This window comes from Pinus tabuliformis, chromosome 3_2 (genome assembly GCF_031772625.1).
Source record: "Pinus tabuliformis cultivar Carrire ecotype Pingquan chromosome 3_2, CPIR1, whole genome shotgun sequence".
In the NCBI taxonomy this organism is placed as follows: domain Eukaryota; kingdom Viridiplantae; phylum Streptophyta; class Pinopsida; order Pinales; family Pinaceae; genus Pinus; species Pinus tabuliformis.
The window spans coordinates 1,065,548,040-1,065,565,164 of record NC_142302.1 but is presented as its reverse complement, the minus strand read 5'-3'; the positions used below and the strand labels follow the sequence as shown (position 1 = coordinate 1,065,565,164).

The 17,125-nt window shown below is 40.1% G+C and overlaps 1 pseudogene; it reads right to left on the bottom strand.

Moving 5' to 3' along the window:
• Positions 1-211: 211 nt before the first annotated feature.
• On the bottom strand, positions 212-1,562 carry LOC149184314 (glucan endo-1,3-beta-glucosidase pseudogene; annotated as a pseudogene).
• Between the last annotated feature and the right edge of the window lie 15,563 nt (positions 1,563-17,125).

Below are 17,125 nucleotides of genomic sequence, written 5' to 3'. Positions count from 1 at the left end.
TCAACTAATCAGATAAGTATATTCATTTACAACTAATCAATTAACCAAATAAATATATTCATTTATGTTTGTGCCATAATGGTTGTTTTGTTTTTTAATTTAGAGTATTTTTATTTTTGTTTTTGTTGTGTAATTCATTCCAAAGATTAAAATTTCTCAATCACACTTGTTTGGAAGGCCCCCTTTACTGCGTCTATTATGCATATGTATATTCTTTTGAAATCCAAAGTGTGGTCCTGCCATAATAAAAAGTATAGGTAACTCTGTGACGGCCTCGGCACTTTGCCATTCACATTTTATTAAGAAGGAAGGAGGATGTTTATTTATGTAGCATCCTCTATAGATTTATATCATAGCATTTTGCATACAAATAATTAAAGATTTTTTCCTTCGACTTGGTATTTGGGGAATTGAGTTGCGCTCAATTTGGAGAAAAGTTGACAGAGTATGCAGGACTTTGATCAGCGTTGAAGAGCCCGAAGTGACGCTCTATCTCGTCCCCAGTTTTCTGGTCTTCGTTGAAAAGAGCGAAGATATAGGTCTCGATGTTCGTACTCAGTCTCTTGGGTGTCACTGCATTCGATAAAACATGTTGGATGAGATTTTTGTTATAGGCCTGAGCATTCTCAGTTGTGGCCGCATCCGCGCCAACAGAAGGCCATCCGCTTTCAGTAACAATGAGCGGGATGTTGGAATATCCCAAGGCTTCCATTGCGGAGAAAATAGAATCCACCATCGCATCGAACAAATTGCTGTAGCTGTGATCTCCGTCTGTCACCGCCGTAGCCGTGGGCTGAAAGAGAGCGTAGTCCAGATGAATGTTGCTGTCGCCCACGTAGCTGAAATATGGATACACATTGGCCATGAACGGAGCCCCGTTATCTGACAGAAATTTGAGTATAGAGCTCATGGTATCTTTCACAGCGTCACTGAATGCTCCCTGTGAAGGAGGGGAACTGTTGCCTATAACATTGAACCGATGGGGGGTAGAGACCTTGATGTTTTGCGATTGGCGTTCTGGATCGCGGTTTGAATGTTGTTCATGGCAGGAACAAGATACGATACGTACTGCGTGCTAGGCAAAACCTCGTTGCCCACTGCAATATATTTGATACTGGTGCTGGAATAGGGGACAATATTGTCATTAACCCAACCATTTGCTGAGTCCTGGCTAGAGGAGATGGCCTGCAAATCGCTATTACTGACTCCCACGATTACATCGATGCCAGAATTTGCAAAAGCATTCAGTGCACCACCGTCTGGATCGAAAAGCTTCATTTTCTCGATGTTGTGGCCGTTCAGCAAAGTTACCACCTGGTCTGCAGGCAGCAGATTGTCTCCGAGCATGCCGTAGTTCACTCCTATTTTATCACCATCTGCACAATCAATTAAAACATAATCAATTTAATACAACCCAATCGATGTTGAGCATTGAATAACAATTGCATTTCAAAAAGTAAAAAATAGTTGGGTGATGCTAATTTACCAGTGACCATTGAACAACAGAAGATGACAATAAACCCAATCAGGATTCTCTTCATCTGTTCGTTAGACGCTACCATATTTCTCACAAGAAATGAGGGACTTGATAAACTCTCCCGCGAGGACGTGCATTTATAGGAAGCTCTGTTGGAACTACTACACACCTACATGTAGACTCTTAGTTAGAGCATGTGACTGCATGCAAGATTCCTTTTGCATGTTGGAACTACTACACATCTACATGCAGACTTTTAGTTAGAGCATGGGATTGCATGCAAAATTCCTTTTGCATGATTTACTCCTTGATTTGCTCATTCTTTAACTCCGCAACTGACTAGTTATCTCCGGAACTTGTTGTAGGTGTTGAGTCTTCTCATTGATCACCACTATAGTCATTACCTTGGGATCTTCACCCAGTAATGCTATATCATGAGCATTGTAACATAATTTTCAATTGAATCATTCTTTTCTTCTTTCGATTTTCTTTTAGTGCTTTTGCTCTGCAAAGCTGTGTGTTCAACCTTTACTAGCTAGATTCATCTATGCAGGTTTTCTAACACATTTACATGGTATCAGAGCCCACAGGTTGCTAGATAAAAGGCGCATCAGTACTTTATTTTGCAAGTATTACATCTTGGAGATCGAAGATTGACAGAAAAATGGAGTTTCCCAAAGCATCGATCCTAACACCGTACAACTATCATGAATGGAAGGATCAAATGGCTCGATACCTTCGTCATAAAGGGTTGTACAGGATTACCATGGCTACAGAAGTGGAACCCACTTCAGCCATAGAGAAATCCAAGTACCTCAACCATATGGATGAGGCCCACGGATCCATATGCATGTGCATCTCTCCAGAGTTGCAGTTTCATCTATCTGCCTGCAATACTCCCAATGAGATTTGGAAAAAGGTTGAAGAGCTCTACGGGAAACAGGATGAGATGAAAGGACATCTGCTCGAAGTGGAGCTGCTATCATTGGATCCACGGAACTATGACAGAATTCAAGATTTCTTCACCAAATATAATGATTTATTGCTGCAACTCAAGGGTTGTGGAATTGACAAATCCAAGGAGGAGAGTCGCCAAGTTCTCTCTATTATGTCAAAGCTCGGACCGGAATACTCCGTCTTTGTGTCTACATTTCATTCAGTAAGGCTCGCAACAGGTAAATCCTACACTATGCCTTCTCTCAAAAAATTTATGGAGTCTCTTATTTTTGAGCAAGATAAACTCATTGGCATGGGGAAAATCAAACCTCCAAAAGCACATGCACTTGCTGTGCATGATGGCATCCACAATAAAAATCACAGATCTGATTCAAATCAGAAAAATCAGTAGCAGAAAGACAAAGGAAAAGCACATTCCCATCCAAAGAAGGAAGGGTACACCAAGCCCTTCAATGACTCCTCCGGCTCGAGAAATGAGAAAGGGAAGAAAGGAAACAAATGCACCTACTGTCAAAGAGGATTCCATCCAGAATCCTCTTGCATGAAGAAACAAATTGACCAAATGGCAGAAATCCTTCAGAAGCATAACCTTGGGGACCACATCCCTCAGGGCGCCAAGAAGAAAACTGAGGATCCGCCACACGGAAAAGGTAACAATTTTCATGCTTTAGTTGCAATTAATTCTTCTCCTGATGCATGGATTATAGATTCTGGTGCATCACATCATATGGCTGCTGCAAAGGAAGTATATTCCTCTTTGGATGCATGCAAAGGACCTCCCATCCTCATGGGAGATGACTCACCTATTGAGGTCACCGGAAAAGGTAGAGTGGAACTTTTACACGGAAGCTTTGAAGATGTGCTTCATGTTCCAAAACTTTCGGTAAACCTGCTTTCAGTTTATTAGATCACTCATTCCGGCACCGGAAAGAGAGTGGAATTCACTCCAGATGCAGTGAACATATATGATCTACATAGCAATGACAAAATTGCAACTGGTGAGGTAAACAATGGAGCCAGACTGTATACATTTTCTGAATTTATTGAATCTGAATCCTCCTTATTGCTTACACATGCTGATGATAGTAGTAGGCTTTGGCACGAGAGGTTTGGTCACTTAAATTACAGGTATATGCAGCAGCGAAGCAAGAATGAGATGGTGGAAGGCTTGCCAAATATCAGTTTCTCCAAAGGAGTTTGTGAAGGGTGTGTTCTTGGCAAACATCCTAGAGAAAAGTTTGACACCGGCAAGACTCACAGAGCATCCTCTCCTCTAGATCTGATCCATAGTGATCTCATGGGGCCTTTTCCTCATCCTTCCATCAACAAAGCAAGGTATGTGCTTACATTTATTGATGACTTCTCACGGTATACTTGGGTGTATTTTCTCAGGAACAAATCTGAAGTTTTTGAGCACTTTGAAGATTTCAAAGCACTAGTTGAGACACAGTCAGAGAGAAAGATCAAAGACCTCCGTATAGACAATGGGGGGGAATATGTTAACACAGCACTTCAGAACCTTTGCCTTCAGTCCGGCATACAGTTGCAGTATACAGTTCCATACACTCCGCAGCAGAACGGAGTTGCTGAGAGAAAGAATCGATCTCTCAAAGAGATGGCTTCCTGCATGTTGCATGCCAAGTCACTACCTCATAAGCTTTGGGCCGAAGCACTTAATTGTGCTAACTACATCCAGAACAAATCTCCTCATAGGTCTGTCAAGGACCAGACCCCCTTTGAGGCTTGGAGTGGCACTAAACCAGAGGTCACTCACCTCCGTGTTTTCGGCTCTCGAGCATGGGCCCGGATCCCCTCTGAAAAGAGGAAAGCTCTTGATCCACAGAGCATTGAGTGCATCTTTGTTGGATACCCTGATGGTGTGAAGGGATATCGACTACTGATACCCTCTACGGACAAGCTCATCATTGAGCGAAGTGTCAAATTTGAGGAAAGTCTCTCGCATGCACCTCAAGCGCCGCATGCAGACACTTTTTATCTACCTCATGTTCGAGATGATGACTCAGTGCATTCAGATGCAGATACAGATCATGCAGATGCCGAGGAAGAGCATGCAGATGCAAAGACAGAGTCTTCAGATACAAATCTAGTGCATGCAAATGATGATCCACATCCAAGCCCAGATCGGGCTTCCAGCAGTGAATCATATTCCCCTGTTATAAATCAGAGAACAAGGAGCTTACGTGAGATATATGCACAAGACCAACCAGCTGCTAGAAATGTTCTTGTGGGGGATAATTCTGATCTGCAGAGGACTAGCTCAGAGTTTATTGAGCCTCCTCTTGTCCTCACTGCCACTGAACCATCGCCCTCCTGGCATTGTCATTTGGTTTAGTCTTCTGATCCACAGTCTTATGCTGAGGTTGCTGGGCATCCATCTTGGGAGTCCGCCATGGAGGAGGAGTATAACTCCCTCCTCGAGAACTAGACTTGGGATCTGGTCCCCCTTCCTTCAGGAAGGAAACTTGTCCGATGCAAATGGGTCTACAGGACCAAGAGTGCTGCAGATGGGCAAATCACCAGACGGAAAGCAAGGCTAGTAGCCAAAGGCTTCCAACAAGTGCATGGCATTGATTATGACGAGACCTTTGCTCCAGTAGCAAAGATGGATTCCATACGCCTTACACTTGCCATTGCGGCTGCCCAGCGGTGGGAAGTACATCAGATGGATGTGAAGAATGCCTTTCTTCACGGAGACCTATCTGAGGAGATCTACATGGAGCAGCCACATGGTTTCGTTCAGGATTCATCTTTGGTCTGCAGACTGAAGAAATCTCTCTACGGCCTTAAGCAAGCCCCGAGAGCTTGGTACGCGAAGATGGATTCTTTTCTCTTATCACAAAACTTTGAAAGATGTAAGTCTGATCCGAATGTTTACATGCTTAGGACACATGATTCTCTTCTTATCTTAGTTTTGTATGTAGATGATCTCCTAATCACTGGCAGCTCGGCTTCAGCCATTGCTACAGTTAAGAGGGCCTTGCATGATAGGTTCTTGATGACGGACATGGGTCCATTACACTTCTTTCTTGGTCTTGAGATCAGCCAAAATGACACAGGCATCAAACTCTCTCAGGCTAAGTATGCACGGGATCTCCTCGAGAGATTTCGCATGACTGACTGCAAGCCAGCACCGACTCCTTTTCTGTCTGGGGTCCGCCTTGAGGATGGAGGTGATACTCCATTAGTTGACAGCACTCTCTACCGACAGCTAGTGGGGAGCTTATTGTACCTCACCCACTCCAGACCAGATCTCTCATACGCAGTAGGGGCAGTTTCCAGATACATGCAGGAGCCGCATGAGCTACACTGGAATGCTGCCAAGCGCATCCTCCGATATGTGCAGGGCACCATCACCTTCAGGATTCACTATGCAGCAGGCACTGCATTGAATCTCCTTGGCTTCACAGATTCTGATTGGGCGGGAGACATCATTGATCGCAAGTCCACCTCCGGATATTCACTCAGTCTAGGATCTGGCCCTATCTGTTGGTCGAGCAAGAAGCAGGCTGCGATTGCTCTCTCTTCAGCTGAGGCTGAGTACCGAGGAGTAGTCAACATCACCATTCAGGCTCTGTGGCTACAACACTTCCTCACTGAGTTGGGCGTCCAGTTCCACCAGCCCGTTGTCATCTGGTGTGACAACCAGAGCACTCTCAAATTTTGCAGGGATCTAGTATAGCGGCAGCAGACGAAGCACATAGAGATCCATATGCACTACATCAGAGACTTAGTACATGATCGGGTCATTGATTTGCAGTTCTGTCCTTCAGCAGAACAGACTGCAGACATCTTCACCAAGACATTCACTGAGCAGAAGTTTCGCTCTTTGCGTGATCGTCTTGGAGTGAAGGACACGATTGCTTAGCAATTGTATTTTTCTTCCTCTTCTCTTTTGATTACATTGTATTTTGAGGGGGGGTTTTTCCCACGAGGTTTTCCCTCTTTCCTCCATTTTAGTACAAGTTGCATTGTATTTTGGGTGACCTTTTGCCTTAGTTGTCAGGGCCCATTTTCTATTTTTCCCCATAGTGGTGTTCAGGGGGGATGTTGGAACTACTACACACCTACATGTAGACTCTTAGTTAGAGCATGTGACTGCATGCAATATTCCTTTTGCATGTTGGAACTACTACACATCTACATGCGGACTTTTAGTTAGAGCATGGGATTGCATGCAAAATTCCTTTTGCATGATTTACTCCTTGATTTGCTCATTCTTTAACTCCGCAACTGACTAGTTATCTCCGGAACTTGTTGTAGGTGTTGAGTCTTCTCATTGATCACCACTATAGTCATTACCTTGGGATCTTCACCCAGTAATGCTATATCATGAGCATTGTAACATAATTTTCAATTGAATCATTCTTTTCTTCTTTCGATTTTCTTTTAGTGCTTTTGCTCTGCAAAGCTGTGTGTTCAACCTTTACTAGCTAGATTCATCTGTGCAGGTTTTCTAACACATTTACAAGCTCGACTGCTTTACACAGCCATTGAATATTCACAATTCAATGTCTACCGTGCCATGTTTGATACCGTGCCGTGTGGGATGGGTTGCAACCTGCGACCATTGACTGGTTGATCATTGTAGTCTCCTACCAATCTAAAACTCGATGAGGTTTCACTAATAATGTGAAGAAACAAGAGCCGCCGGCACTCTTTTTCATGGCCAACGCATATACTTGATACAGTTCCAATCACCAACTTCCAATCCCCAACTTGTCGGAGATACGTTAAATTCTTAACGGGAGCTACGAAGTCGCGCGGCGACGAGTCTTAACATGCCTATAACGACATTTGTGTGTCTATATTCTATGCGCTCAACATCAACTAATGAATTTCCACATATAGGGTTGGCTCTATCTATTGCCGCAATCTATGCCTTGAATTTCCATGGATAGGTTAGGCTCAATCTATTCCGCAATATATGCCTCGACATTGACATTGTGCCTATGTTATATCTCCATTATCATACTTCAATTGAACACAACCTCTTTTCATCATTTACTTCTGAAGTTTCTAGTGTTACCTTCATGAGGGAGCATTAACGCTTCACATCATTTACTTTTGAAGTTTTCGTTATGTCCATGCTCATGCTTATGGCCACCGGTCGTGTATTAATCATGTCGGTAACGCACTTCGCATTCGAGTTTAGAGAGATATCCGATTGTTTCTAGATAGAAGAAAGTTGATATGATTGCACCACTGGTTATATCCCACGTGTGTTAACGGATGGTTCGATAGGGTCGTTGACAGAAGGGCTGATGTTTACGAGACGCAAGTGTTAATGATCTTCCGTGTGCAGAAAATATAGGTTGGGAAGATTTGATAAGTTCTACTCCTAAAGCTTATCACAAAAATGGATATTATGATCAAATTGGTTAACCTTTATATAGAGTTTCTTCTAGATATGTTTGCAGGTAAACCATTGCAGTTAACCTATTTCATCTTTTATGTTCTGTAAAATATGATTAAGAGAGAGCAACCATGTCGAGATGATCATCTCCAAAAGTAGGAAGCTTTTTTGTATTCATGAAATTTGCAACATATATTAGTGTCCAAAGTTTTATAAAGTCTGTTTTGTTGTTTGATCTCCTACTAGAGGTACCTTATATGCATATAATTATGACTATTGATGTATAAAACTATTCCAACTTTGTGGATGTGATAGTTCCCTTGTCTTTCACCATTAATGAATTCTGGCTGGATTTTTTGAGCAATTACTAGTGTTTTTTCTTTTTCTTTCTTTAATTCCTTGTAAGTGGAATCAATAATTCCCATATCAACCTTAGTCATTTGCCTTGGAAAATACCTAAATTCTAAGCTTACTAGACAAAATGAACAAAAGAAGTGCAAAATTAGTAACTCAATAACAAATTGGTATGAGACCAAATATAGGACATATTAGAAGTAAAAATGTTTTTTTTCCAAAGACCATACCTGAATAGAGAAATGACATAATAAATGAGTGATATATGGTTTCCTCCCATATTCTACAAAGAGAACACCTGCTAGGTCCAATCTATCACCTTTCATTCCATTGTCCCACAAAAACAATATATTGCTAAGGGACAACCAAAAGACAAACTTTGGACAATTTTCTTTCCAAAGATATATCTAGCCCCAACAAATTTCATCAACCTATGCCCGCTATCCTAATGTTCCTTTAAACTCTCCAAAAGTTGGATTTTTTTACAAAATTAAGTGATAGTCATCTTTATTGGATAGATGAATCATGGATGAGAGGAGTAGATTGACATATCAATTCCTTTCCTAGGGTTCCTCCTCTAAGAGTCCGGAGTCAATTGCTTATTTCCACCCATGTATTCTCCATTGTTGGGCTTGCTGAGCCATTGGCTTCATGAAGAGAATCTGTAGTGTCTTCTAAGATTCTATAATACTCTCAAGCTCCTACCCATTGACCCAATCCTACTCTATTATTTTTCCATTCCCAACCTCCTAAAAGTCTGGGCTTTGTGATGGCTGTCCATTTGACAAAAGGGATACATTTCAAGGATTTATTGTCAACCCATTGGAATCTAAAGTTGAGTTTACAAATTTTTGAAGGATACTTCTTGGGATAGCAACAAATTGTGTTTCTTTCAAGCACTGATTTAAACAGCACTAATCAACCTCCACTAGATAGAATTATGTTCACATAATTTGAGATTTTGGCCTCGATCTTCTTAATAAGGTGAAAGCAATCTTCCTCCTTGTATGCAATAGCCTTAAGGAAGAAGCCTAGATATTCCACACCTTCTTGAAAATATGTATAGTGAAAAGAGAATGATTGATGAGGAAAATTCTTAACAAGAGCATAAATTGACATGAGGTAGCACTAGATTTCCTTTCATTAATTTTCATCTATGTGACTAAATTAAATAAAGAGAGTCTTCTTTTTATATGTGATATGTTAGAATGTGAATTTTTAGGAAAAATAAGAATATCATCAACAAATAAGAGATGTGGAAAGGCCACTAGATTTGAGATCTTGATGCCTTCAGATCATTTGAAGATATATCATGTTGTATCACCATACTCGAGGCTTCTGTAATTAGAAGAAGTAAAAGGAGAGCCGACAATGAAAATCCTTGTTTGAGGCCTATTATTACCTTGAAAAGTGTATAAGGGTGTTTTTTATGAAAATCAAAAAATTGACTAAGATATACATCCCATGATCAAGTTATTAGCTTTTAGACTCATGTCGAACTGAATGAGATAGTCTCATAAGTCTCGTAAAAATCCAACTAACTCGATCATGGTCCTTGAATAAGTCTATCTTCAATGTTATGGTAGGGATGTTTTGAGATTTTTTTGAATGTAAAGATTCCGTGGCCAAGTCCACTTCATGAGGAATCTGCCTATTCTAAACGAAATCAAATTGTTCTTCAGGGAACTCAGAATGGGCTATAATCTCACTGAAATTATTTTTGTAATGAACTTACAGATAACATTAGAACATCATATAGGGTGATCATATTTGAAGGGGTGAGTGTCCCGCTCTTTTGGAATGAGGAATATAAATATCAAATTTAAGGAACCTTGCATGCAACCCATACACTAATACTCTCTCACCACCTTGAGGATGTCTTCATTTATTATGTCGTAAAATCAACAGTATATCCATCGGGCCCAAGATTATTTCATTTTTTTGTGAAGGACGGAGCCCCCAATACCTCTGATTCAATTACTTCCACACCCAAAAAATCATTCGTTTCATCTGAAATATCTTGAGGGAATATATTCAACACATCCAAAGTTTTGACAATAGGACAACCCGTAGATTCTGGAAAGATATTTTTGAAGTAATGGAAACTTGCTTACTATTTATTTTTGAAATCCTTCACCATATTCTCTTCTATATCTTCAATTTCCCATATATAATTTGATACTTTTTCTAAAGTTTGAAAACTTGTTGAAGAATTTAGTGTTATTTCCCTCATCTTCAATCCATACGGCTCTACTTTTCAATCACCATAATTCCTCTTCCCAAGCCAACAATTCTCTTTTGGAAACTTATAGTAATCTTAAGGATTCAAGATCTTCCTCTGAAAAGACACCTGAAAAATTGAACGAAAATGGAGCTTAGTTTATATTCAACTGCTTTTAAAGAAACCTCTTATTTCTCTTTAAAATATTTTCTCCAATTTTTCATTTTCCTCTTCAAAAAAATAATATTTTGGGAGAATTGTTGAGTATATGTAATAAACTCATCATATTTAAGGTGAGTCTATGAGTCTATTTGTCTTCAACTAACTTAATGAAACCATCTTCTTGAAAACAAGAATAATTGAATTTGAATGGTGCTTATCCTTATAATTGTAAATTCTTAGGAGAATCGAATAATGATCTAATATCCCACTTATATCCACCCATCATTTAAGAATCCTATTGGTGGAAAAAACGAATTTAGAGATGAAAAACACTATCAATTTTTTTTTTAGATAACCTCCTTAGTGGATTAAATATTCCACAAGGTAGGAGCCAATTTGATGGGCTTTACATCAACCAGGTGGAGGGCCTAAAAATAATAAACAAATAAGCTTCAAAAGGGTTTTATCTTCAATTGTTGCCCCCTTCATCACTTATGAAAAAAGTGAAATTCAAGTCACCTCCAAAGATGAAAGCAGAGTGAGACATGATACCAAATACTAGCAAGTAATCCCAAAAAGAATTATTCTTTTGTGTATGGACCATAAACATTTAAAAACTTTCATACCATATTGAACTCTTTGATTTCCAATTACAGTAATATAATTTTTTTGCAGTGGAAGAAATTTCCTTCAAAGAAGGCCCCCATGAAAAAATCAATCATTTAAAGAAAACACCTATATCGAGAGAAAAAATGACCAAATTTTTAAACATGGTTCACTAACACACCAAGCCTTTTCTCTTAATGCATCATTTCTTGCAAGAGAACAATGTAAGGATTGTGGGCTCTTAGGAACCTATTGAGGGACTTTTGTCGTTGTTATCAACACCCTCCAAAATTTTTCCCACACTTGAACTTTGGATCCTACTGAGGACCTTATGGTCTGCCGTCTTATGGCTACTCCATGACCATTTGATGTTTCGTAAAGCATTTAAGTATTCTTCCTAGTTATAAACTATTAAGTCACTTGGACACACATTCTCAGTCTTTAATAGTTTCATGACAAAACTTCCTTTAGGCAAGCTTGAAGATGCATAGCACCGTCCATCAAGTCAGTGCCTCTGCAATGATCAACTCATGTCGATAGTTAGTACACATTCACATTGACAATATCCCTCGCTTTGATTGCAATTGCACTTTTAGTTTGGTGAGTTTTCCTAGCTATCGCTTTTGTGCACCTTTTCCTTCACAAGCACCACTTTCATGTTTAAAGCTATCACTTTTGCTTGCTTCCATTTTAATAAGTGTATTTTTCATGTTATCTTCTCTTTGGCATGTGTCCCTTTCAAGGTCATTCACATTTTGAAAGTGTCGTCTTCATCTTTCCCTACTACCTAGTGCAAGTTATGAAAGCTTCAATCATTCACCAAGTGACGAGCATCACCTATTCATGAGCCTCATTGAGGTATATTTTCCCCATACTTGTGCACTAAGTATTTTCTAAGATTTCCTCCCTCTCATAGTCCATTATTACTTCCTAGGATGAGTGACCCAACCTTTTATTTCCTCCCTTAATGAAAAGTGCATTCTAGATGAAAAAGCAGTCATTGTTGGAGAATATTGTGCCATATCGAGCTTACGTGCACTTCGGAATGTTAAGGACTCTGGACACCACATATCTCCACAATGGTATGATATTGTCCACTTTGGGCCTAAGCCCTCAGGGATTTGTTTTTGGGCTTTACCCCAAAAGCCCTCATAGCAATGGAGATATTTGTCCATCCTTATATACCCATGATCCTTCCCACTTCTAGTCAATGTGGGACTTTGGTCGTATACCCAACAATCCCCCCCTCGAACAAAGGACCATATACCCTCCCCTCAAATGATTATCCATCCGTCCAGTCTCTACCAACCAGGATTCTTTGCTCCAATGCCTTGGAAGCACGGGCCTTACATGGAAGCACCACCTGCCTTGAGAGCTTGGTCTAACTGAGCTCATCCACGGATCCCATCGTGATATTATCGGGGCCCACCACCTTCGTTTGGCATTCCGAGGATTCATCCACTTGGCTAACTTTGAATCTGGCTCTGATACAACTTGTTAAGGACTCTGGACACCACATATCTCCACAATGGTATGATATTGACCACTTTGGGCCTAAGCCATCATGGATTTGTTTTTGGGCTTTACCCCAAAAGGCCTCATACCAATGGAGATATTTGTCCATCCTTGATCCTTCCCACTTCTAGTCAATGTGGTACATTGGTCATATACCCAACACGGAACAATGAAGTACACTTTGAAAAAATGAAGCACATTTCGGAACAAAAAAGGTTCATTTTGGAAGAATAAGGACATTCTCTCCTTTCAAAAGTGCATTGTAGAACAACAAAGTGCACTTCAGAAAAGCAAGGATCCCCTGTCTCTTAAAAAAGGGTGCATGGTGTGCTCACGAAGCATGAAGCCTTCATCCTTCCCTTGGGGCACATGGCACATTATTGAAGGAGAAAGATTACATTCTTCCCTCTTCCCTTCGGGCACATGGCAATCACGAAGCCTAAAGCCTTCATTTGAGCACACTCCTTCGACTCAAGGAAATGTTCCCTCCTAGTTCCTCTTGAGTGCACACGCACAAAGGCAAAGGATTGAAGATTGATCCCTTCACTCATTTAGTGTGCGCCCTTGCACCCTCTTTTATCCCTTAAGTGCACAAGCACACATTGAACCAATGAATGATTCTCCTTTATTATTCAAATCTGCACCCTACACCCTTGAGTTGTCTCTCTCTCTCTTGCTTGAGGAAACAAGTGCACCTTGAAGGCCTCTTGTAAGCCTTGCCCTTCCATTGACTTCATCTCAATCAAAATGAATAGTGGTGCTTTCCTAAGCCACTAATGAGTTTGAATATGCCCTCCTAATCAAGCCTTATATTTTAACCCTCTCACGGGCCTATCATAATTCGATCATTCCATGAACTAGGTAGGGATAGAATAGATGTTTTAAGAATGATTTTTCCTTGACATGAATTATCTTCATTAGTAGGGGTACCATCTGAGTCTGACAAGGTACTTATTAAAGACAATAGCAACGACAAATCATAAAGAAACACTTGTGAAGAAGAAGCACTAAAGAGAGTTATCATGGGGACATGGAGTAGACCATGGACCGACACAGAAATAAGATATTGCATGATGACTTAGAGGATTCTAATATTGATCAAAGACCCTATGGTAGATTAATATAAGCAAAAAAGTTGACCTTTCATGAAGATGAAGTAGCAAGAAAGACAACTTGGCATTGCCACCTCATTGTGAAGTCCATGTCATCATTTTCAAGTTGTAACTTGTACAAGTGTCATCATAATGCTCAAAGTTTGTCCATGTGTCATACCCCATTAGAATGTGGAATGTAATGATGTATTTTAAAGAAAATGAAAAATGTTAATCTGTGGAATTCCAAGAGTCACATGTGGAATATAAATATTCACATAGTCATATATCGACGAAAGTCACATGAAGAAGTCCAAAAGTCATGTAGAGAAGTCCAAAGGTCATTTATAAGTTCAGGATTTGTTTAGAATTCCAAAGGACATACTAGAAATCCAAGAGTCATGAGGGTAAACCAAGTGTGGAGGGGAGATGAAAGGTCACCTCTTGTTATAAAAGTAACCTCATAACTCAAGCAACACCCTTTTGGAGGCTTAATCTTTGGAGATCTAGTCTTCGATTCTCTACTTGGCATAGGACAGAAAACTATTCTTTGGAGAAGCACAACGGGAATTAATATTCCACTACTAGAACTAATGCCTCATCATTGTTACTATGTACTTGGATATTTAAGCATATAATTGAAGCTCAATGAGGCAACACATTTTCATGCATGTATTGCGAATGTGTTAGGACTACTCTTTAGATGTTTTAAATATATGTTTTTCTCATATGTACAAAATAAATTGAACTATTTTGGTGGCCTTGGTGCTTGTCTTGTTGAAGGTCGTTTGTATCTGGTTTAATGATCATTATGTCTCTGTGAACTATTTTTTTAAACAACTAACAACTCTTTCTTTGCTTGTGTCTCTCTCTTAGGTTAGTACTATTACTTCCTTATTGGGGCTCACTTTTTTCTACCCCCACCTCACCCCCCTGAAAGTCTCCTTTTACACATTACAACCAGTGTTTCACAATGTCGACTTACTCGCTTATTCAAGGGTTATGGATATAATCTCTTATGTTATTCATTGAAACAAGACGAACCTTACAGTTATGGTGGTAAAATCGATACTTTGGATGGGGATCCTACTGCAAATGGTGTGAGGTCTAATTGAGACTTCAGAATGGGGAGACCCCCTGTATGCTGGCTGATCTAGGAGGATCTAGGACGATTGATCCAGGAGGATCTCTCTAAAGTACCGATGGCATGGTAAAACTCTCAAAACTCAAAGTGGAAGAAACTAGGTAGGCTTAGCATCAGGTCAAAGTGATCTTCATCCCAATTCCAATGGTGTGAACAACACTCAAATCCAGGTTGAGGTGACAAAGTTACAACAATTCAAAGTTTGATTTTGACTTGTCAAGGTGGCAAGAAGAAGATGACGTAGAAAAGCTATAGCCGAATGAGGGCATGCCAAGTGGCAGATCCACTATGACCCACATATCTCTTATCGCTGAAAAGGAGGGGCACTTAAGGAAGAATCATCCCCTAGCATTCCCAGCTATGATTGTGATATCACATATCAAAGGACAGAGGAAGAACAAAAAGGTAAAGTGGCCCCGACATGACTTTGTTACGATGAGATATTGCATATCACAATCGAAGATCAAAGGAGGTTTTGAATTGACCGTGATAGGACTTTGTTGCGATGTGATATCACATATCGCAATTGCAAATCATGAGAGGTTTTGGATCGGTCGCGGCAGGACTTCGTTATGATGTGATACATATCGCATATCACAATCACATAAAAGGGTTTGTGTTTGTGAAGTGGTCCACTATAATCGCCAATTGCGATTTACGATAAGACTACGCGAACATGACATTTATAAATTGTATTCAATAAACTCAGTGGGTCAATGTTATACAGACATGGGTCCATGTGATACAGACTTGGGTCTGTCCACCGATGGAAGTCGTCGATTGCGAGTAGTGATGGACTTCCGGATGCATGATTTTTATGAATTGCATTTGACAAATCTGTTGGGTACATGTATCGCCAATTGTGCATAGTGTTGTTGTCTATACTTGGCCTGTCCGCCAATTGAGTGAACCTTGATTCTTTTTTAGAACCGTCGGTTTGAGGCCTAAAAAAAAAATAGGCTATTGGAGTTCCCTCCGATGGGTTTTATATGTTGAGGATGTAAAACACCGAGAGTTTTCCACTGATAAGTATTGTTTCTGAGATGTACGCATGTTTAAAAGGCGTTTTCGCAATTTTTGTAGCGTTGGTAGCCTTGTATCATACAAGCCCGAGATCCTTGGTCTCACCACAACCCCACTTGATAAACTTGCCATTTTTTTTTAAACTGTCTAGTTATGAAGGATTCTGCAAAACCAACCTATAAATATGACAATTTCGGTTTGAAGAAAGGGGGGAGAGAAGAGAGAAATGCGAGTTTGTAGAGAAACATAGTGGCACCTACTCCTGGCAAATGTCTAAGACCTTTTCTCAGAGATTATAAGGTTCCAAGAAGGTTCCAGAAGTCCCGATTATCCGAATGGGGTGTTTGGATAGGTATTTTTGAAATATATTTCGCCAGGAAGGCAATGGTGTTGTCTGTTTCTAGAGTTGGGCTCTCCGTTTTCTAGATATCTTCCAAATTGGAGGTATAAGGATGGTTATGTAGAAATTTTCTTGTGCTTCTCTCTTTTCATGCCACTTAATAAAATAAGGCCTACCCATTATTGAGCAGGGCCCGAAGATGTAGTCCAAACTGGACAAACTTCGTAATAAAATATTTGTGTCATGACCTTTTGTGATGGTGTCTCTTTGTCTTCATCTTTCATGACTATTTTTTTATTGTTTTTAAGCGTTGTAACTCATGTTAACTCCGATGCATCCATAAGAGGAAAAATATGTGATCAAGATGGTGTTAGGGCAAGGCTTAAGTGATGCAAATTGAATGAGTGTGGTAACTAGAGATGGGCTTCAAAGGATGAGCATCCTTAAAAAAAAGGAGACATGGCGAGTATTGAGGCTCATGGGTGAAAGATATGATAGAATTTTTGTTAGAGTGTGTGTGAATGACATAGTTGTGTGTGAATGATTAAGTGTGCAATCATGGAGTATGATAAGGGAATGCGTGAGGCTTTCCTATGTATGTCCAAAATGGTGGATATTATGTATGCATCATCTGAGAAGCGCAAAGAGGAGGAGACTCAAGGATTGGAGAGAGATATATCATCTACCTCTTCCAGTTCTTTTCAGTCATCACCTTCCTTGAATGGGGAAATTAACCAGAGGCTTCAAGAGGAGAACGTTGAATTAAGAAAGCTCCTGCGAAAAGAGAATGAGGAGAGGCAACAATTGAAAATTCATCTGTTAATAACAAATGAGGCCCTAGAAGAACTAAAGCACAGTGAC